General features: G+C 46.4%; 2 long non-coding RNA genes across 8 annotated transcripts; one reads left to right on the forward strand and one right to left on the reverse strand.

Annotated features, from left to right (window-relative positions):
* The first annotated feature begins 3,521 nt into the window (after positions 1-3,521).
* LOC310744281 lies at positions 3,522-7,513 on the forward strand. The gene is made up of 2 exons (XR_014539490.1): positions 3,522-4,381; positions 7,292-7,513. It is a non-coding gene; the product is annotated as an uncharacterized lncRNA (long non-coding RNA).
* A 1,972-nt stretch (positions 7,514-9,485) lies between these two features.
* LOC310744247 lies at positions 9,486-21,661 on the reverse strand. 7 transcript variants are annotated; one of them, XR_014539437.1, is made up of 5 exons: positions 21,539-21,661; positions 21,301-21,396; positions 18,281-20,079; positions 15,474-15,676; positions 9,486-14,597 (listed from the first exon to the last, which is right to left on the reverse strand). It is a non-coding gene; the product is annotated as an uncharacterized lncRNA (long non-coding RNA). The 7 variants fall into 7 exon arrangements; XR_014539442.1 differs by lacking the exons at positions 21,301-21,396; positions 21,539-21,661 and adding an exon at positions 16,121-16,221 and having other exon boundaries at positions 18,281-20,743; XR_014539443.1 differs by lacking the exons at positions 15,474-15,676; positions 21,301-21,396; positions 21,539-21,661 and adding exons at positions 15,713-15,891; positions 16,121-16,221 and having other exon boundaries at positions 18,281-20,743.
* Positions 21,662-22,023: the final 362 nt, after the last annotated feature.

A 22,023-nucleotide genomic window follows, 5' to 3' on the forward strand; every position in this document is an offset into this window, starting at 1 on the left:
AAATCTGCATTTTGGACCCACCTGAAGTCTCCAAATCATCTTCAAGAGCAGCCCCACAAAAAGCATGTTAGGACCATCCAATCTGGAGGTTACCAGAATATCATAGTGCTGAGCTCTTCAGCTGTAGCACAGATCCACTCAACCCAGATGAGGGCACACCCTGATTTCCCTGTATTACTTCCCTTTTAGCATATCTGGAGTCAGAGGCAACAGTCTTCCAAAATTGGAGGGGCCTGGCGTGCTTTGCACATGTGTGATGCCACACACAAAGGGCTCGTCTCCCAACACCGCGCAGACCACTGCAGTCTTCCACGACATTGTTTCTTCTGGATGAGGCCATGCGCTCTGGCGGAGCCGGATACTGAAGCTGTGCTGTGCGTCACAGAGAAAATAATGATTTTTGCTTGCTCTTTTGCTTCTGCTTTCTGATGCCTTAATGTTTCCATTAGTGCTCTTAATAAGGATGTGGCACGCTGCACTAAGTGCACCATTGGTTTACTTTAAATGTGCCCATAAAACACTGCATTCCTGAAACTGTTCACCCCTTTCTTTGGGGGGTCACTCATTGAGAGAAAAAGGGGAGGCCGCTGGCTTGCGACTGGCTGCTTCTCTCTTGCTTTGGCAGCCTCCTGTTCACAATTCCCTGCGCACTGGCGATCTCTCGCCTGCAGCAAGGATGGAATTTGGCATTTGCTAGGGGTTTCTGGAGTGAGGCTGAGGTTTCCAACCAAAAGAAGCCTTCTATGGGAGTAAACAAATTGAAAGAACAAACAGCCAGAGACCACACATATGGTTAATGACAACATCTTGCAATTGGAAATGGCAGATGCTGCTGTTGAAAGAATGGCCTACAGGAAGAGTCGCAAGCTGTTTTTGTGGAAGGCTTGTGGCTCTGTACCGGAGCACACACTTTGCATGCAAAAGGTCCCAGATTCAGTTCCTGGCATCTCTGAGTTGGACGGGGAAAGGCTGAAGTTTCAGAGAGCCACTGCTAGTCAGATGAGCTAATGGCCGTGATAGACGGGCGCTTCCTGTGCTGCTTCGGTTTTGACTTTTGTGCCATAGTATGTACAAACATGTGCTGTGATGAAGACAGAGAAATCTGTTCTCACTATATTGCATCAGAGAGACTGTGACCACCCTGTTTTCACGTTTTCCACCTGCAATTTGTTGTCTCTTCACCTACAAGTCCAGCTCGTGTGTCCCCAGTGATTCTTCCCCTGCTGAACCATCCTAATCAATTTCCATAATTTATCCACAGTCCCAGCACCGATGGGATTTCTCAGTGGTGGAACTTGGGCTCTCAGATTTCAATGGTGCCTCTTAGGGTTGCCATTTTTCAAAAAGTAAAAACCAGGACACCCTGAATGAGGTGTTGTTGTTGGTTTTTGTTTTTGTTTTTTGGAAACCCCCAAAATTGTTGAGTTTTTGATTGACTTGCCTAAGATCCAGGACAAAGCGCCGCCTTCCAGAAATTCCCTCCGGACGTCAATTCCACCTTTGAAATCCCGATAATGTCCAGAAAAATCCAAATGTATGGCAGCCCTAGTTCCATTCTAAATAATAATTGTGGCATCCCTTGTGCTCCCCTAAATCCGCCTCTGGACAAACCTTGGCCCCTGGCCCTTTGTCAGTATCCCCTGCAAAGGTTAAGGGGAGAGGTCCCTACCCAGGCATAATGTTAGTGAATAATGCTAGAGGCTGGCTATATGCCTTCAACCCAACACAGTTACCCCAAGCCAGCTGTTTGGCAGTCAGAGCTATATGAAAAAAGGGCTTTGTTTGCCTTCTGCCCTGTTGTTAACTGTGCAAACAAGCGGTTATCTTATTTACAGTGGAAACGCTGCACCTTTACTTACTAGGGGAAAAGGCTGTGTTAATAACCTATTCTGGGATTTCAGTACTATGTTCGGTAGTAATCCAGCGTTTTCCGATGTAGGACTCCTCTTTCACCACAACCTGCAACAGAGGAGACCTGATTCTAATTCTAATTCTTTATGTGTCTTCCTCCTCTTCTCGCTGACTTCCTCCTTTCTCTTTTATTTTCTTTTTAAAAAAGAATAAGCCCAAAGGTTTTAATGATAGTGAAGACAAAATCCAAATGCTGGTGGTTCTCCTTAAGCTAGACCAAGATATGCAACCAGGCCTATCCGTTGAAGATCAGGCCAGAGCCATGGTCCCCCGTGGATCACTTGAACATTGTTGAGGGTCTTAGCAGACCGTTTTATGGCTCTTCCGCTGGTACTCTTTGAATTCCATAGATAAAACGTAACAGAAATAGAAGAAGCAACAAAAACACAATGCAAAATCAATATGAGCGCATTGCAGTAGTCCAAGAGGGAGATAACCAGCGCATGTACCACTCTGGTGAGACAGTGCCCAGGCGGGTGGGGCCTCAGCTGGCATATCAGATGGCCCTGGACACAGAACCTGTGTCTCCCTGGACAGCTGTGAATCCAGTATGACCCCCTGGTTGCACAGCTGGTCCTTCAAAGTATAGTTACTCCATTCAGGACCAGGAAAAGTACACTAAAGGGGAGGGGTAAGAAGCAGCTCTTTAGGACCACCAGAATTCCTGTTGCCTAGGGTCCAAACGACTCACTTATCCATCAGACTCCTGAGGTCACTTGTTGGCTGAAAACACTGCAAGGTGGAAGCAGCCAGGCTGACTCATCTCAAAGAAATTGATAAGGTACCTAAACATTTTGCTTTCTAACTTTCTTTTTAGGAGTACAAGACACACAAACTATCTCTCTCTCTCTAACGAAAACTATGAGTCTGGGGGCCTTTCTGGCGGTGGGTCCGGTACATCAGGACCTGCTGCTCCAGCTTCTCATCAGCCCTAGTCCTAACCACAGGCTTAGCCTAAAGGGCAGAAGGAGGGGGGGCACAAAAGTTAGACTAACTATTAGGATAGCAGAAAGAACTGGTCCCATGAAACTGATTAGAACTTTTAATTGATAGGAACTTGTATTATCAGCTGGGAGAGGATTCTGTTGAATGGAACGTTGTTATACATATTGTTATCAAATATTCACCTCCTCCATGGAAGCCACAGGTGGGACATGGGGCTGGACATAGAGCCAGGAGCCAGGAGTGCCCCCAGGCAGCAGGTCCCGAGGGGCAGGAAGCAGTACTATGAAGATTGCTGCATTCCCTGCTAGCTAGTCTGCTACCGCCAGGAGTGTGTCACCTGTGTTGAAATAAAACTCAGTTGCCCGTCTCGCCAGCTTCGTTGCACAGAATATGGGGGGATGGCCAGCCTGTCTCCTCTCAGGCAGCAAAAAGTCCCTGCACAGAGTTATCCTTATGGGGCTATCCTCTTGCAATGGAAATTTAAGTTTCTTCCTACAGTTGAGGCTTGATTGATTAATTAGTACTGCTACTAGAGGGGGGAAAGCAGAGTTTAAAAATAAGGGAACCTGGACCCATTTCAGGACAGCTGGTGAATGATTTATAAATCTACAAATAAGGAAGTGGCTGAGAAGAGGAGAACAGGCAAGCTCTTTGATCCACATAAATAAATTTATGGAAGAATGGAAAGGTTAACTGAGGGAGTTGCTTGTTATATTTGTGGCAAAATAATAAAACCATTTGCATAAGGCTGCAGCTGCCCTTTTATTTATCCTTTTTGTTTTGACTTTCAGTTTTCTCCTGCATTTTCTGGTGGTGGGGGAGGGAATAACTATCCAGCCAATGGTTTGGACCCGATTTAAATATACAAGTATTTAGCAGGCATGGTTTTTATTCTTTAAATCTCAGTCATGGCAATGGGGAATAAAATCAGAACTTGGACCATGGCACAGAGGGAGGGCTTTTTAACCAATTCCCCACACACTGCTCTCTGAAAGATAATCCTGCCCCACGCTGCTATTCTATACTTGTTCATCTTGCATTTTAAAGATATGGCAAGAAAGGTTGGAAACCATATGCAAGATTCCATAAATTCCATATGAATTTAGCTTCCGCGTTTGACATTAGTGTTGTTCACTTATTTTGTTTTGTGTGCCTGCGACTCCTGCCAGTCTTAATAATATTAATAATATCTACCGAATGACCATTAGTTACATCACACTTATTCCAATATCTCCAGATAGCACCTATACCGAGATTGTGATAATGTGCACATTTAACTGAATAGGTTAAAAAGCAGATCATCCATCCATTAAAAACTTAATTGATGGGCGGTCATAGTGGCAGTGCACCAAGACCAAATAAAACTATGCACAATAACGAGATGAAATGTAATATACATATCTTTTGCACACTGAATGTGACAAAACTTTTGTTTTTCTAAAAGGGGGGAAATTGTGTGTTCTAACAAAAAGGAACACTAGAGGGCACCAGACATCTCCCTAGAATCTCAACATCCCTATTTCAGGTACAGTACGTTTATTTCCTCAATACTGTATTTTGTTTCGATAGATCTCTCCACTCACCATTGTGTTTTAAGAAGAGCATTGGTATGGTCTCGGGTGTTGCACCTGGACCCAGAAGAGAAGAGTTCAAATTCCTGCTTATCCATTATTACAATTAGCAAGATACATCTTAGGCTCGGTTCCCGCATTATGGAACAGAGAAAATGTTGTAAATCTCCCTTAAATGGTTTTGAGGCTAATGTTGGTAAACGACTTTCCCCACTGTGCAGATAGGGACAGGATAGGTTCTTATTGGCTGGTGTCAGCAATGACAAGGGCCAGATTTATCCCCCACCTAATTAGTGGTGTCCCAAAATGTATCCCTTTTAGACGAAGAACTGAGGATCAACCTGAGTTTTGTAGATTCTCCTACCTAGGCAAACATGTGCCATTCATTCTTATGGGATAGTTATAAATCACTACACTTGAAGATGGGAGAACCTGCAATTGGGAAAACAGAGTCAGAGAGATCACCTATTTGCAGGTGTTTAATGGGTAGGGGCGCGAGTGGCGCTGTGGTCTAAACCACTGAGCCTAGGGCTTGCCAATCGGAAGGTCCCAGATGGTATTTCCGTGCGCTGCTCTGGTTTCGCCAGAAGCGGCTTAGTCATGCTGGCCACGTGACCCGGAAAAACTGTCAGCGGACCAACATCGGCTCCCTTGGCCAGTAAAGCGAGATGAGCGCCGCAACCTGAGTCGTTCACAACTGGACTTAACTGTCAGGGATCCTTTACCTTTTAATGGGTGGTTAGGAGAGCTGTAGGGACACGGGTGGCGCTGTGGGTTAAACTACAGAGCCTAGGGCTTGCCGATCAGGTCGGCGGTTCGAATCCCCACAACGGGGTGAGCTCCCGTTGCTCGGTCCCTGCCTCTGCCAACCTAGCAGTTTGAAGTGCATGTCAAAGTGCAAGTAGATAAATAGGTACCGCTCTGGCGGCGAGGTAAACGGCGTTTCCGTGCGCTGCTCTGGTTCGCCAGAAGCGGCTTAGTCATGCTGGCCACATGACCTGGAAGCTGTATGTCAGCTCCCTCGGCCAGTAAAGCGAGAGGAGTGCCGCAACGCCAGAGGTCACAACTGGACCTAATGGTCAGGGGTCCCTTTACCTAGGAGAGCTGTGCTCAGTGGCGTAGCGTGGGGGGTGCAGGGGGGGGGCCGGCCGCACCGGGCGCAACATCTGGGGTTAGGGTTAGGGGGCGCAAATCCACGGGTTAGGGGGCGCAAATCCACGGGTTAGGGGGCGCAAATTACTTGCCTTGCCCCGGGTGCTGACAACCCACGCTACGCCACTGGCTGTGCTATTCCACAAGGCAGGGGAAGGCTTGGAAGTTTTCCTTCTTCTAGATGGGCTTCTACAGCACATGCAGAAAGCACTTTCTTAACCATTGGACTCACTATTGGGTCTTGTCCAACCTGCCAGAGCTTGTCTTCACATGAAAAGGAAGTCCCTAAGCCACCAAAGGTTTTAGATAACATTGGCTATCCTCGCCTGGTTTAGCCAGCCGGTCAGTCATTGCTGCGGTGGGGCTGCTTCTAGGAGCCACAGGTGAGAGCCAAGTGCAGAGTGGGGACCAAAGGTGGACATACTGCTCCAGCAGCACAGTGTCCCCCCCACCAGTGACTACCCCTGCCCTAGCACCCCAACTCTCAAGTGCATGAAAAAACTTATGTACCGTATTTTTTGCTCTTTAAGACTCTTTCCCTCCTAAAAAGTAAGGGGAAACGTGTGTGCATCTTATGGAGTGAATGCAGGCTGCGCAGCTATCCCAGAAGCCAGAACAGCAAGAGGGATTGCTGCTTTCACTGCGTAGCGATCCCTCTTGCTGTTTTGGCTTCCGAGATTCAGAATATTTTTTTCTTGTTTTCCTCCTCCAAAAACTAGGTGCGTCTTGTGGTCTGGTGCGTCTTATAGAACGAAAAATACGGTATTCATTAGGCACTGCCCAAATTACTTAGGAAGCCAAAACCTCCTTGCCTGACGCCAAAATGAAAAAGTTGGCACCAGATAGATCTCCCTGGGGAAAGTGTTTGATAGATGGAGAAGCTACTGCAGGAAAAGCCACCCCCCTTGGAAGTGATATGCAGAGGAGCCTCCGGTAACGATCTCAGGCTCTGGGGAAGGTTCATATGCAGAAAAGGGACCAAGCTGTGGGGCTGATAATGAATTGGCACTCTGCATGCGTCAATCTTCAGAAGACCTAGCATGAAAGTGTAAGAATCAGAGAAACGCTGAAGTAGAAAGGGTTTGGTGGCTGCATTCTTTTTGAAATTGCTGGGCTTGATCCTACAAAGTTACAACTTGCTGCACTCCATAAAACATTTTTTTATGCACGGGCCAACACCTATTTCTAATTAAGCAAAACCGGTTATGAGACAATGGTTATAAAATGTTTTTAAAAAAATTAATTGTATTTTCAGTTTCTACTTTTTTCCCTTGGTCATTTTGTGCATGTGAGGAAGAAATAGAAGAATAGATCGGGCACTTTTTTCCCAGAGGGGAAATGGTTCAACCCAGAGTGGTATTTTAAAACAATCGTTGTAGTGGCTTAAACTGCAAGTTCATAGTTTGTTATGTAAGAATCCACTTCCTGAGCAGCAAGAGGCCTATTAATATTGTTTTGCATTTCCTGGGGCCGGGCTTCTCGTTTGTTTATTAGAGGCAAAAAAAAGGCATAAAACTCTCTATACAGAGCTCTCTCGTTCCCCACTAGTTTTTAAAAGAAACCAGAGACTCTGAAATGCAGTGTTGGAGAACAAGGACTTCAGTTCCCCTCATCTGTGAACATTAGCCGTGCAGTCTGGGGGTGGTGGGAGTGCAACAATATTTGGGTCACAGGTACGTTATCACTTATTTCTTCCTCTTTATACCTTCCAGCAGGGGAGAAGAGCAAATGAAGACAGGTACAGTAGGGAAGCAATGGCAAAACCCTTTCTCAAAGCTCAGGAGCTAAAGAAACAGTGGGTAACCTTTTGCAAATGTCAACTCGGCCACTTCATGTGATCCATTTGGTTTATTTTATGCCAGTGCTGCTACACTGAGCAATGCCACAATGTGTTGAATAGCTGTGGGGCTGTATTAAAAGATGAGCAAACGGCTGTTCCTGTCGAGTTCAGTTTGTGCTTTGTGTTTACTTTTTTAACAAGACGGTGCCCTTAACCAGTAGAGGGCCCCATTTGTTTGCTTGCATAGGGATGTGCCAAGGAAGTTCTGAAATGCCTTTCCAGCTGCAGTTTCCACATAGCCCTTGAAAAATCAGATTAGAGGCACAAAAGCAAAGCAGAACAATAGGCATTCCTGTCAGCTGCTTCTGTGAACAGGATGTCTTAGGAGCTTGTGTGAGTCCTTAGTAAATAGCCAGACACATAGACAGCATTTATTCAGTTTTATTGCAGGAAGGAGAGTGTATTTCTAACATCTTTCATTCCAGTTCTAAGTCTGTTATTATATACTGGCAGGCAATACTTGAAGGCGTAGCAGCTCTAGAGGACAGGGTGCCTGGATTTTCATTACTGTCTAGGAGGAATATCATCAGCTCTCAGCCTATCGCCAAAACCATTTATTTGTGAAAATACATGAAAACAAAGCTGAAAACAAAACTTCAGTTTGACTTACCATTTATCACCCCGTAAGAAGGCAAGTTTTGTGGTTTTTCTAACTTCCTGTTTACAAAACTCTTCACATTAACTTGTCTGCTAGGAAACCGCTGCCGTGTTCTAGAGGGCAAATGCAGGATACCCGAGGTGTTAGCCAGACCTTACTGAATAAAATGGGAGTGCTTGCTGTTTCTCATTTATTGATGAACCGTTCAAAAGTCCGTGAATAAAAATTCTTATTTGCACTATTAAGGGGTTATTCACCCATGCATATGTATCACTTGATGACTTGCAGCAGGCTAAGTATGTTGATCTTTAGGTGAGTAAAGCTCTGCCTGGAACTTTCACAGATGCAGGTCATTGCTTGATGTTGGGGTTAAGTTCAGATATGAACCAAGGCTTGGCAAGACTAACACATGTAAATTCCACGCTCTGTCCTGTTTGCCACCATGCCAGAGCAGGCAGGACTGCTTTGTCCCACAGCCTCCAGAAGTGGAACACAGAGAGGCATAAATTGGAAGAAGCCAGTTTCACTTTATGTTCAGTCTCGGTGTTCTTCGGCTACGCAAGCCAGCAATAAAAAAAGATTGGGGGGGGGGGCTGTAAGAGATGGAATTTAAAATGGAAAGTTTCTCTGACAAGTTCAGAGAACTCCCTTTGCTGCCTTCAAGAGCTCTGAGAAGTATGGGAGGGTGAGGAAGAGTTAAAAGTCTGCCTTGAGCTCACCCAGCGAGTTGAAAGCTGGACAGGGATTGCAATCTTTCCTCCCTGGTCCAAGGCCAAAACTCTTATCAACTCCCCAACACCAGTGTTTTGAAGTCTAGACATAGTTGAGAAAAACTCCCACCTCATTGTGGTAATTAAATTTAAGCAAAAGATAAGGAAATTGAGATTACTACAGCCTTGTCCAGCAGCAAGCACAGCGGTAGCACAAGCGGTTTGCTCTTGCTAAAAGTCTCAGCTTTTGTTTACAGTATTTGCCTGCTTAGTTGCACAGGAAAAAATATCTTAGCAACAGAAAAATCAACTTGTACCTCCCCGTGGTCTTTTCTTTCTTTCTTCGTTTCTATATCTTATTGTGATATTGCTCCTCTCACTTGCTTTTAAACTTGTACTTTCTTTAGAATGGCTAGGTGCATTTTAGAGCCATCAACCACCTAAAGACCTTTGGGCCTGCATTCTTTAACTTGCCTTGTTCTTTTAGCAGGACAACAGCTTCTTCAAGCCTTCTAATGTCTGAAGAACTTGAAGCCTGCCTTTCGGAACAATTCACGTGTTCTTCTCCTTCTGTTGCATATAAAAGAATACAGCTTACTCCAGCAGGAAAAAGGGGACGGTGGATTAATGGACAGGACCTTGTACAACTCTTCCTAGTAGAGCTTGCCCAAGTTTCATCTTTATATGCACCACATATGTACCAATGTACCAATGCAGGCAGCCGTTTTACCTGCATGTATAGCCATTTTTTTAAAAAATTTTTGAGATATGGGTTTTCTGGTATATCAGACTTATACAATATAATTTAATAATAATGTGTCACACCTGCCCCCCATCCACTCATGAAGGGGCACCCTCACCAAAGTAGCAGGCAATATAGTGTTAGATGCACCCAGCAAAACACAAGAACCCACCCCACACAATTCACTTCAGTATGCCCACAGTTGAGCCATATACAACTGTATGCCCCCCCATACTGTTCAGAGCAGGAAAATCCACATTAAATTGGGGGAGGGGTGAAGGCTGCCAGTTGGATGAGGACATCATGTTGACGATGCAAAAAAAAACATGCACACATGGGATGCAATGAAACCAATTTAAACTGCTGTGTGTACAGTTTTGACAGCCATTTGCCCAAGGTCACCAGTTGGGCTTGAAGAAGAGAGATTTGAACCTGGCATTCAAATCTAAAAGCTGCCACTGAAAAGAGCAACAAAACCTGAGGCTACTTTGGTTAATACACGGGCATCTAGAATGTAGCTTAGGGCTGAAGAAATCCTCCTTTTACCAGAAATGAAATCCACATTGTTCTACTTTCAACTCTGCTAAGACAGCTGTAATAGAGAAGATGAAAGAGGGAGATGTCCTTCTGCGCTTTCAATGGGACAGGGTGAAATTAAACAAGTGTAGCTTTGCAACCACTGATTGAGGTGAAAAGGCAATGTGCACCTCTTATGTTTCTTCTACCTCCAGCCATTAGGGTGAGGGGGAAATTGCAGCCCTTTAGAAAAAGGGGGGCAGATGCTTTTGTACAGCTGCAAACACTACATTGGCAAATTTTCTTCATCACGGTTTCCCCTCCAGTGAAGTTGTGTGAGTGGCACAGCTAGAGAAGGGTAAGAAGCTGTGACAGGAGGCTGCCCGTCACTCAGCCTATGTACTGAAAAGGCTCCAAAGATGTAACAGGAAGCACAGCAATCTTGAAACTAGGCTGCCACCTAATTGTTTCCTGATGGCGGGAGGGGGAGAACATCTCTCAAAAGGAAATTCCCTCCTCAACCCCTGCTGCTAACATTCCTCTATGCCAAACAAGATTTCCATCTCTATGAACCCAGTATCGGTTTCAGCAAAGCCAACAAAGGAGTCTCAATCACACCACCACTGCCCCCAATATCTGTAATGAAACTCCAGTTCTAAAGCAGATACAGGGCCTTCCTGTTTGTTCCCAGACCCAATTCAAGGTGCTCATCTTTTTGTGTAAAGCCCTAAACAACTTAAGTCTTCTTAGTCCTCTTGGTAGTACCCACCACCTTCACAGAAGGGAGAAGTAAAAAAACACACACATTTAAATAGGATACATGTCCATGCTCCCAATTGTCAATTATGGATGGAAATAAAGCAAAGACATAAATATAGCTAGTTACAAAAATATTACCAAATATATTCTAGGACAACCATACACATGCTTCCTAGAGCAGCAGCCATGGTGGTGGGAGAAGCATGAAGATGGACAAGGGGAGAAAGTCATTTCCCTCTCTCCTGCCCTTGGAGGGGGGCAGGAATGCAACCTCCACACCAATTGGGGGTTGCCTGTACACCAAGATACCGTTCCATCAGTATTCATGGTGCTTTAACACATAAAAGGGGAAATGTTCCTGCCCAAGGCCCTTGCAATCTCAAATTTAATCTTTTTTAGGGAGGAGGAAGAGGAGAGGAAGGACGTAGAGGCAGGGCAAGAGCAGAACGAACACGCAATTGTTAGTTCCATGTGCTTAGGCTTGACTGTAATAGGGCAGGGGAACTGGGCTGTTGAATCAAAGGCTTTGTGGGAAAGATGGGCTTTGAAAGTAGCAAGCGAGATGGAATCGCACAGGTATTCCAGAAGGCAGTGCCAAGCTCACATGGAAGAGAACTCTTCCAACCAGGTGTAAATGTTTGTCACAAGAATGTCCAGAAGGAAAACACAAGTAGGGACAAAACCAGCAAGTCATTTAGTGTTCTGCACTTGGGGGCATTTCTACACGTTGGAACTAGTGGATGATATGGGAGAGGCTCATGTTTTCTTCACACTTTGTAATGGCAGGGCCTATTCACCACACACACCCTGCAACTGCAGGCAATTCAAACTTAGGTTGATGGAGCAAAATGAATCTGTTGAAATCTTGCATTTTTGCACACTGATTAAGGTGGTGCAGAATAGAAGCACACTGTTTATTTACAGTGGTTCACATAAGCCAGCCAGCTACTGATTCCCCCCCCCCCCCATGCAATCTCTAACATATAGTGGTGCGGTTAGGTAATTTTAGATTCTGAAATTAAACATTGTTAAGGAGTGAGTTCAACTTTTCTCCACTATCTATCCTTGAAAGCCCATTGTTCTTGGGAGCAGAACTCCAATTTTGTTTCATTCCACCTTATCTCCACCATAAATATAAAGGTAAAGGTACCCCTGTTAGGTCCAGTCACAGACGACTCTGGGGTTGCGGCGCTCATCTCACTCTACAGGCCGAGGGAGCCGGCGTTTGTCTACACACTGCTTCCAGGTCATGTGGCCAGCATGACTAAGCTGCTTCTGGCGAGCCAGAGCAGCGCACGGAAACGCCGTTCACAGAAACCAAAACAGTGCAGGCCTCGTGATCCCAGCAACTCTTCCCACTAGGTCTTGCTCCAATGAGGCAGTTGCAAGGACTGAAGGTCCCTGCCTTCCCAACATGCTCTAAGGCTTCTTCTCTCCAGGGTTTTTCCCAAGCAGTCTCAAACTGCATCTGCACACAACCAATCTCTGCTCTGCTCTTTTCATTTCTCCCTGTGTTTTAGGAGACCGGGGGGGGGGGGCTGGTCGCAGAAGGGGGACACTCCCTGGATTCTTCAGCAGTGTGTCTCAACTGTCTCTTGGTCGACCTCCTCTCCAGTCTCTGCCTCTGAACTGCTCTCTGCCGCAGCCTCTTCCTTCTCACTAAACCCTGTTGCCTATTTTGCTTCCAACACCTCCCCCCCCCCCAGTCTGCTCCCTCTGACCACTCATTGTCATTCTCCCATCACCACACCCCTAGCTCTTGAGCCTTCTTCCTTTGCTGGTTCCCCAGCTGGTGCCTCACACTATTCCTGCATACAGCCAGGAGTGGGGCATCTCAGGCCTAGGGGCCAGATGCAGCCCTCTGGGCCTCTCTAGCTGACTCTAAAAACTCCCCATGCTGTACCCCTCACTGGCAGATTCACGCCTTCTTCCAGTCTAGCTGGAATGGGTCCTTGAACTCTGATAATGCCTTTTGTTTACCTGGAGAGAAGGGTGTGGAGAGAGGGGTGTGGAAACTAGCCTGCCTACCGTACAAAGGTAAAATCTGTATTTGCTGCTCTGTGCACCTTTGCCTCTAGCTCCACCCACCACACTGGAATGTGACTCTTGGAAAGTTGCCCAGAAGGGAATGTAGCCTTTAGGCTTAAAACGTTTCCCCATCTCTGTTCTAGATCTCTAGAGTAGGGCCATCTATCAATAGCTAAAGCACCTTTTTGGCTGCAAGGAGCAGCACTCTAGGGGCTGAGAAATTCCTGTGGGCTTTCACGGAACGGATTGGGCAACTCTTATAAGGGAGGAAAAAGCAAACACTTCCTTACTTAAAAAACACTGCATAAAAATGTTGCACAATTACATTGGACTATATTTCTAATGCTTACAGATTATGGGTTCCTACCACTTGTGGACCCCCCCATTACACCACATGAACTATTAAGTTGTATTTTCCCCCTTAACTTTTGTTTTAAAATGTTTTTTGTTTCAACGAAACAGAAAGCCTAGGACACACAAAGGAGGGTTCAAGGTAACATATGGGACTCCCCCCCCAATTTTATCTTAACCACTACGAGACACAGGTAAGAACAATAACTGGGCCAAGGTCACCCAGTGAGCTTCGTGACCATCCAGACCTATGCTGTCGCCTCACAGGTTCCTAGCCTGACACACTAAGCATTATACCAAACTGGCTTTCACTAGAAGTAAGGTAGTCCCCAAGGCCTAGCCTGTCCTCACAAGGGTATTCAGATTGCTACTCCAAAAGGGGTTTCCAGAACCAAGAAGGTCAACTTCCCTAACTGATGCCTTCCCAGTTTAGTCATGGGAGCTCTTTCAGGAAAGAGCTGTAGCCTTCAATATGTTGCTGGATGGCAAGTTTTCCAAGCCCGCTTTAAGTCTTTTAGACACCACACGCTTTCACTTTTGCTGCAAGCCCTTGGAGATTAAGTGTGTGAATGCAAATGATATGGTGCCATAGATATCCCTACTTTTTCCCAAGTTCAATTTGAAGGTTTCAGTCTTGCATTATGTAGTGGCTGCACTAGTCTATGATAAACAGCATTTCCTTACCATTATAAATATTTAAAAGCGGCTGTATTGGATCACAACCATCGCCAGGTATCCTCAAGTCCAAATAATTTGGTATTTGGTACTTTTAACAAGAGGACAGATCCATTCTTTAAACAGATAGCAGTACAGTAGTTGTGTTCATGTTTAAGACCAGAATTCTGGCAGTAAGCACTAATGCTAGGTTCCTAACATTATTGCTTACATTTCCTCCCTCTCAAAATAAGTTGAACTGGAGCCACAAAATGTTTTGAAGGCCATAATTCAAATACATACATCCAACATGATCATGATACACCCAGCTTATCAATTGCTCCCAGCTGCAATCTACTAAACAGTTAGGAATAAACCACAATTTATTGTTTGTGGTTTGAAATGTTAGTTTGTTGGTAGATTGCCATTCAATTTACTTTACAATCGGAGAAGCTGTCTTACAGTGCAACCTTATACGTATCAACCCAGCCCAATCAAGCTGAATGGCACTTGCTCCCAAGTTAAGAGTACAGAATTGCAGTCTTACTTGATTTCATTCTCTTGAAGTAATTCAGGATTGAACTAGCTGGGATACAAGTGATTGAAGTTCAGAGGCTTTGCAAGATGCTGAGAACACCCTCATGCACTTGTATGATTTCCTTTTCAAACAAGCAGCTTGGGAGCTGTTCAATGCTCTTGTCCCACCATCACCAAGGATGCCTCACAATCCAGGTTTGCCACAGTTCTGGATGTCAACCTCACTATGGAAAGGTGATGCACCGTTATTTGTTCCCCAAAAGTTGCAGACTTATGTGCACATCTAATGATGTAAAAAACAGTATCTCAGATTATAAAGTTAACAGGCTATAGTTACTGGCATTGTTTTAGCAGCTCCTAAAACCCTGACGTGCGAGCAGCGAGACGTATAAATGCTTCCAAAGTACCATATTTTTCGCCCTATAGGATGCACTTTCTCTCCTCCAAAAATGAAGGGGAAATGTGTGTGCGTCCTATGGGGCGAATGCAGGCTTTTGCTGAAGCCTGGAGAGCGAGAGGAGTCGGTGCGCACCAACCCCTCTCGCTCTCCAGGCTTCAGGAAGCTATCCACAAGCCTTGGGAGCCCGTGGGAGTTCCCGCTGGGCTCCCAAGGCTTGCGGACAGCAGCCGGAAACCCGGGGAGCGCAACGGAGCGCACCCCGGGCTTCGGGCAGATATCCCAAGGCTTGCGGATAGCAGCCTGTTCTGGCGGCTGGGGTCGGGCGAAGCTCAGGCTTCCCCCGCCCCAGCCCCACGCCTGGGGGGGGGGGAATAATTTTTTTTCTTTATTTCTCCCCCCCCCCAAAAAAACTAGGTGCGCCCTATGGGCCGGTGCGCCCTATAGGGCAAAAAATACGGTAGTCTGCTCATCCCTTGTGTTGTCAAGTGGGCCTTACATTTTCTCATAGCCTTAATAACAATGACAGAAGTAGCGACATGAAAATTGCTTTTAAACACCAGTCAAGCTTAAGTTAAATAATCCTCCAGTATCAAAAACCTACATCTAACCAAACCTCAGACTACGATGAGAAGGCATGGTCATACTGCTTTTAGAATCCCATTGCCCAAATTTGCATTTTTTTCTCATATCTTTTTTTTGGGGGGGGGCCTTGTTTTCATTCTATGGTCTTCCCTGTCAGGGGGGCGCAAACTTGCTCACCGCAGCAAATCTCAGCCAGCCTCTATTAAAGGTGATGTATCCAGGGCTTCCTCACAGTCTTGGAGCTGCAGGAGGCAGAGAGAGTTCTCATTCTTTCCTCAGCTCCCAAATTAGGCAGGAGCCTCAAGGTTTTTTTGGCTCTATCCTGTCTCTGCACCTGCCTCAAAGGGGGGAGCAGGGAGGCAGGCAGGCATTCAGGGCACCTGGCAAATACAAAGGAAAGTTAATATTCTTCTCACCATCACCTCTGAGCTTGAGGGCGAAGGTGAAGCAAAAGCTTATCTGCATTTGCTGGATGCTCCAAGTAGCCACCAAATAGAGCCAAAGCTACCCTTCACTCTTAATCTGCTCCAAGCTGGGATTGAAGAAGGGGACAAGGGCTTCTTCTTGCACTGCATGGAATGCCCCACTTTCGAAGCTGCGGAAAAGATTATACACAGTAAAAAAAGTTGGGAGTAAAAAAAACGGTAAGACATCACAACAGGAACACAACCAGCAGGGAAGTGTTAGCAGAGATCGCTAATCCTCAGAAGTATTTTCAACTGGTATGTAAACATCTTACAAGTATGTGCCAGGCAAATTACCCTGGGGAGGGCATTCCAAAACTAGGACAGGGCTACTGAGAAATCAATTTCATAGTCACCCACCTACCCTCTGTAGGTCAATGCACATGAAGAGCCTCTCCAAAGCCTTACTAAAGAAACTTGTCCATCTTATAAGGATCACAGTGTGCACAGGATATTCACATCTGTGGAATAGATTTTCCTGAAAATTCTCCAACACAAGATCCAATCTGCCTGCCACAATATCTGCATTTTTTCAGTAGGAAGATGTGGTCTATTTCTATTCCAAAACCATTTTCTACGTTCTAAGGTCAGTACTTCACTACATTTGTTTGCCTGGCCATATTTGTTTTCAGTATATTCCTTCCAAACACAGTTCAGTACAAATACAAAAATGTCTTGTCCAAATCAAATGCACTTTTTTTGAAGCTGTGGTAAACATACAGGCAGCCCAAGTGAACTGAGCTGAGAGGAAGCCACCAGGTGGTTTCTCAATTCAGCTAAATATACCCACATCTTCCAAGTATTTGAAGAGAGAAAACTGGCTTGAACCTTCTTTCACTCAAAACAGTCAGAAGACAGAATTTGAATACCTAGGGGCTTTTTTTATATTTTCTGTATAAGCTGTGACATTCTAGAGTTTTACTCTAACTCAAGGGTGGTTAACCTGCTGCCCTCCAGAAAGCAACAACTCCCATCATTGGCCATGCTGGCTGGAGATTATGTTTTTGGGAGTCCAACAACATATGGGGAGCCACACGTTCCCCACCCACCGTTCTAAATGTTTGGCTCAAATGCCAATTTCACTTGACTGCCTTTACTTGGAAACAAATAAATTTATACTGGCTTTATTTCAAGTGTTCACGATGAACAGCAAGGTGAAGTATGAACAATTTTTGTGGTCCGAGTAACAATTTTACTATTCTATTACAGTCTTTTTACTGCAAACTATGTTACTCACCACCACCAAATTTCCTGTTACATTCGCCCACACACAGAAAAGTTGAGCAAACTTATAGCAGTTTTGACAAAATAGGCAGTACATCTTGTTTGTGGAAATTCACAATGTCCTTCACTAGAGAAAATTCAATAGTTGTCCTGGGTTCTGGAACTGGGTTCACTGCATGGAAAGAACTCATTTGCATTAATTACACGCTATGTGCCATTCATGGCATGGAAGGAATTGTGCCCACTCAGGGGCACATTGCTGGCTCTTATTGTTGGAACACCAACTTCAGAAAGCTGTTTCCCAAACTATAGCTTCCGCTTTTCTGATTATCCAAATCAGATTGCAAGGAGGACAGACACAACTATTTGGAAGAGCATCTTGCAATACCTTTGACGTACTGCCTGTGGAGGTGAATGCTTATGAGTAACTTGCAAATGTGACATGAATTATTGTGGATGCACTGCAGCAATGACAGCATGCTGGATTGTGAAGCACTTCTCTTGCTCTTAACTTAGTAACTCTTTTCCCAAAGCATTAGAAAACCAATCAGATGTCTAAAAATTTCATGAACTAGAGACTTGTCTCAAGGCCATCTTGCATTGCTCTTGGGCACAGATCACACTCCCGAGTATGAACATATATCTGCTTATGCATCTTTTTGGAAGTCACTTTGTCACTGTGCCGTTTCTCTCTTAAAACCTTGTAGGGGAGCCCAGAGAAGCAACTCAACTTCTCCCTGCTATTTCACCTATAGTTACCAGCTCTCCAAAATATAGTGGTATATTACTTTTTCTGAATATGGGCATTTTTGCATAATGGCTACAAGTTCACCAAGATACTCGCCTATCTTGTGGAAATTGAACATCTTGCCTTAATGATCTGGGTGTCCTTGGTTATGGGCCAAGATAAATGGCAATGAAACAGGATGACTTGAGCACATAAAGCAATGGTGGTAGTAACACCCTGTGGCTGAAGTCAAGTCCATTATGCAGTTTATCCAAATCTGGATGTTTCCCCCACCCATCAGACACTTCTCAGCCAGGATGTAACTTCAAGAGTTCCACTTCACCAAATGGGTTTTTTCAGTATGAACGTTCACATGAGCTGTGTCTGTCAGTCTCCACAAAAGCAGTTGCGTATCTTAGAATCAGAATCTTGAGTGAACTCGTTTTTTTCTTGGCTGATGTTTTTGGGTTGTACCTGATGATTCTGTCACACAAACTAAGTGCATTCCTTTGATATCTGGCAGAGTTCAAGACTTCTCTGTCTGAAATACTAATCATTTTTGGACTTACTGAAATTCCTCAAGGGTTTCTACTCTTCGTGTAACACTTAAAATAATCAATTCTTATTCAGCTGTACTTCTCCGCTGTACTTGAATTGCTGCCTCTACAAATAAATAATACCATCATTAGCACCTGGTACATAACACAGTATTTATGGGAATATGGTGCTTTTAGTTAAACACCTGCCACTTTTCAATACAGTGGCTCCTCCTCCCCAAGCTGGGTATATTGGGATTTTCCATGTGGTTTATTACAGCTATCAAAGGAGCAGATCCTATCATGTTGGCTTTTAATTCTAAGTGAAGAACTAACTTCGCCCAACTAATGGGCAAATTTCAAGATCATGATTGTGCTAATGATGACTATCAAATTTCATGCCAGGTATTACTGTATTTCTGTTGTGTTCACCAAGTCCACAAACAAGCTGAAGTAGTTTTGGTCACCAAGCTAGCAATGAAGGTTTATCTAATTATTTAGGCTTCAGGATTCATAAACAGTTGAAACTGCAAATAATACCACCTACAACAGACCAATCCAAGTCAAACATTTTTGGGGGCACAGTGGGCCTGTAACAAACAAAGTTAAAAGCAAAAGGTTATAAAATGGTTAGTAATCAAATGGGGGGGAGGGTGAAATAAAAGAAGAAACTGGTAAATTTGGTCCTGAACTATTCTGACAATAGGTATGAATGGTTTCAGAAGAGTTTACCAGTTTCTTCTTTTATTTCACCCTCCCCTCAATCATCCCAGTGTGAAGCAAATTTTGTAAGGAGGAAATGTAATGCAAGCCACTGTTTGTCTAACACTTGAAGGGAAGATGGGTTTGACACTGTCACGGTTGCATCTTCCTGAAACATTAGTCTTCAAATAGATCTACTACAATTTTAAAATCTACAAAAAAAAAAAAAAAAAACCATGTTAAACGTTACTTCCTACAGTGTTTTAAAACTTGTATTCTGTTCGATACCATGGAAAAGCAAACAGCACACTTTTTAAGAGTTCCCCATTATTGTATGCTATTTAAAAAATTCCCTTAAGAGCTGTAACTAAAGCAGATAACTTTAGCAACAAAATAAAGTTAGGTAAGCAACGGGCTTCACCCTCAGCTATAGCTTATATATTTTAGATTAATATCCCCAAATAGTCCTAACACTGGGGGGCGGGGGAAGCCAAATGTTCAGGTGTCTGTTTTTAAATGTTACCACTGTAAAACCAAAACAATCCAAGATCCACCTATTGATAGTTAGGATTAATAATGCAGTTCGGCAACAAGTACATGCAGCACAACCTAATAATATTTTGGACTAGAAGAATGTAGGTTCTTCTTTTTTTAAGAGCACGCAAGTTCCAAGGGTATTTCCAGCCCTTGCTAATGATTAGTTAACAGCATTAAAAAAAAGTCAGGCCACATCCAGATATGGTCAAATATGTCCAGTCTGATGGGTTAGGAATGTGCCCTGTCACTTTAGGTTGCACCAAGTCATGTGTTTTCTTCAAAAAGAGTGTAGCTAAGAAGGTCTATCCTGTTACATTTAGCCTCTCCTTCACCACCGTCATCCTTGGAACCTAAAATGGAGATCAGAAATCTCCCTGCAAGGGGAGGGAGAGCAGGATCTTCATCCATTAGTTTCACAGAAAGGCAGCTGCACTACACTAAAACAACCATGCTATCATCGATGACCAACTTCCTCCTCGCATCCCCAACAACGGACTACGTGAAGTGTGTCATATTTTCCCTTGCAAGGCGCGGATGGGTGTCTGGAAATCCGGAAAACACTGAAGGATGGAGTCACTCTGCGCCACCACCAGCTGGCAAGAAGAAAGAGGCCTTAATGCGGGTCACACAAGCCGGTTAGCAAAGTGGATCCCCACCCGTGGGCAAGATTCCTAAATGCAGGGGGTCAGACTAGAGGACCCAAGGGACCCCTTCCAACTCTACCTCTGCCTTGTTTTACAGAACTGCAAACTGAGCCGAGCTACACGAGCCCGCCCTCCCTCGCAAAAAAAGAGAAGTGTTTTACTCCGGAGTCCCAACAGTTCCTCTGCATTCTCAGTCCCGCGAACGCAACGGGCTGGCAGTTCGCGTCCCTCCCTCGTCCCTTTAAGCCGCCGCGGGCGTCACGCGCTCCGCCTCCCCCCCCCCCCGCGCGCGTGGAAAAAAAGGGAGCGAGAACTTTCCCTGGCAGAAGCGGCGGCTGTGGGGGGAGGGGAGGTCCCTGTCAAAACAGTCGACGCCCTTCGAGGGAGGAAGAAAAGACGCTTCGCTGAACAGCTGCTCGACGCGGGCGGGGGAGGGGGGAGAGGGGCGTGTATGTGGAAAGAGGAAGGCAACCGCCGCGACCGCACGGAAAGGGACTCCCCCCCCCTCACATCCCTGTCAAGCCGAAGAGCCACGGACGCCGCCGCCGCCTCCTCCTCCTCCTCAGCCAGCTTGGTCCTCCGCCAAGCCCCACACAAGAATGCAACGCGGTCACATGACCTCCGGCGGACGTGCGGCTCCCTTCCCTCTCCAGGGACACCTCGCGCCATCTTGGACTGACGCAGTTACAGCTGCCGACGAGACGCCGCCGAGCAGCGGACCTTCCTCCGAGCCCCGACGCCGCTGCCGCCGCCACCGCCACCCCGGCTCGGTCGAGGGGACGCGGGAGGGCGCGGTCGCCCGGCCCCCGCTGTCCTTCCGCCCCCTCGGCCCCGCCGTCCCTAGCGCCTCTCCGGAGAAGCCTCGGCCCCCTCTCCTCACCCACCGCGGCTGGTATCATGGCGCCCGTTTTCTCCCTTTGCACCAGCCACCCCCGACAGCTCCCCGAGCCCTGCCCAGCAGCTGCGTCTGCCCCTGCTGCAGGATGATGTCACCGCCTGCCAATCGGAGCGCGCCTCCGCGGCCCGGCCGCAGAGCTGATTGGCTGCGCGGCCGCCGCCACCCTCCCCCCCCCGCCTCAGTGCGCTCTCCGCGGTTCGCTGCGGAGAAACGGCCAAAGACAGGAAGGGGGAGGGGAGGGAAGAGAAGGGCAGAGGGAGGAGAACAACAACCTCGCGGCGCGACAATCACCAACCGCCCCGAGACGGCAGTCGCCATTTCGTATTACAACAGGCGGAACCCCCAAGCGAGCAGCCCCGCCAAGCGTCCTAGAAAGGGAGAGAGAGAGAGAGAAATAGATAGACATCGGGATTAGACAAGGGGGGGGGTGATAATAATAATAAAAAACAATAAGCACATCCACACACTCCACCATGGTCACAAGACATTTAATCGCCCTCCCTTTCTCACCCCTCTGCATACTCTGCGCCCCATGGCAGCCGCCTTCTGTGGGGTCCAGTCGGGCAGCCAGACCAGTGCCATTCCCACCTCGGCTGCTTCTTCCTCCTACCGGGAGCCAGCTCCTCTTATCTAAGCCTGTTCCTAACTCCCTCCTCCTGCCACTCGATGGTCTCGGCTCCATCAAGGCAGGGCAAGAGCTGCCAGCCCAGCTTTTATCTGGTGCCCCGAGCTTGCGCACTGAAGGAGGCTCACTCAGCCCCTGGTGGGCGTCGAGCGAAAACCCCAGCCTGCCTGCCTGCCTTCCCCTCCCTCGCTCGGCTCCCGCCGGAGGGGCTGCGAGCAGGCGGGCCGGGAAGCGGGCTCCGTGCGCAGGCAGAAGTCGAAGCCGGCGGGTGGCGGGGGAGGAAGGCGCTCGGCACTGACGGGGAGGCCGCCATAGCTGGTTGCCGCGAGCAAAATGGGGGACGGGACGGGGACGAGTCGCCCTCTGAGGC

The sequence above is a fragment of the Podarcis filfolensis genome, assembly GCF_964270895.1.
Source record: "Podarcis filfolensis genome assembly, chromosome: 10".
Lineage (NCBI taxonomy): Eukaryota > Metazoa > Chordata > Lepidosauria > Squamata > Lacertidae > Podarcis > Podarcis filfolensis.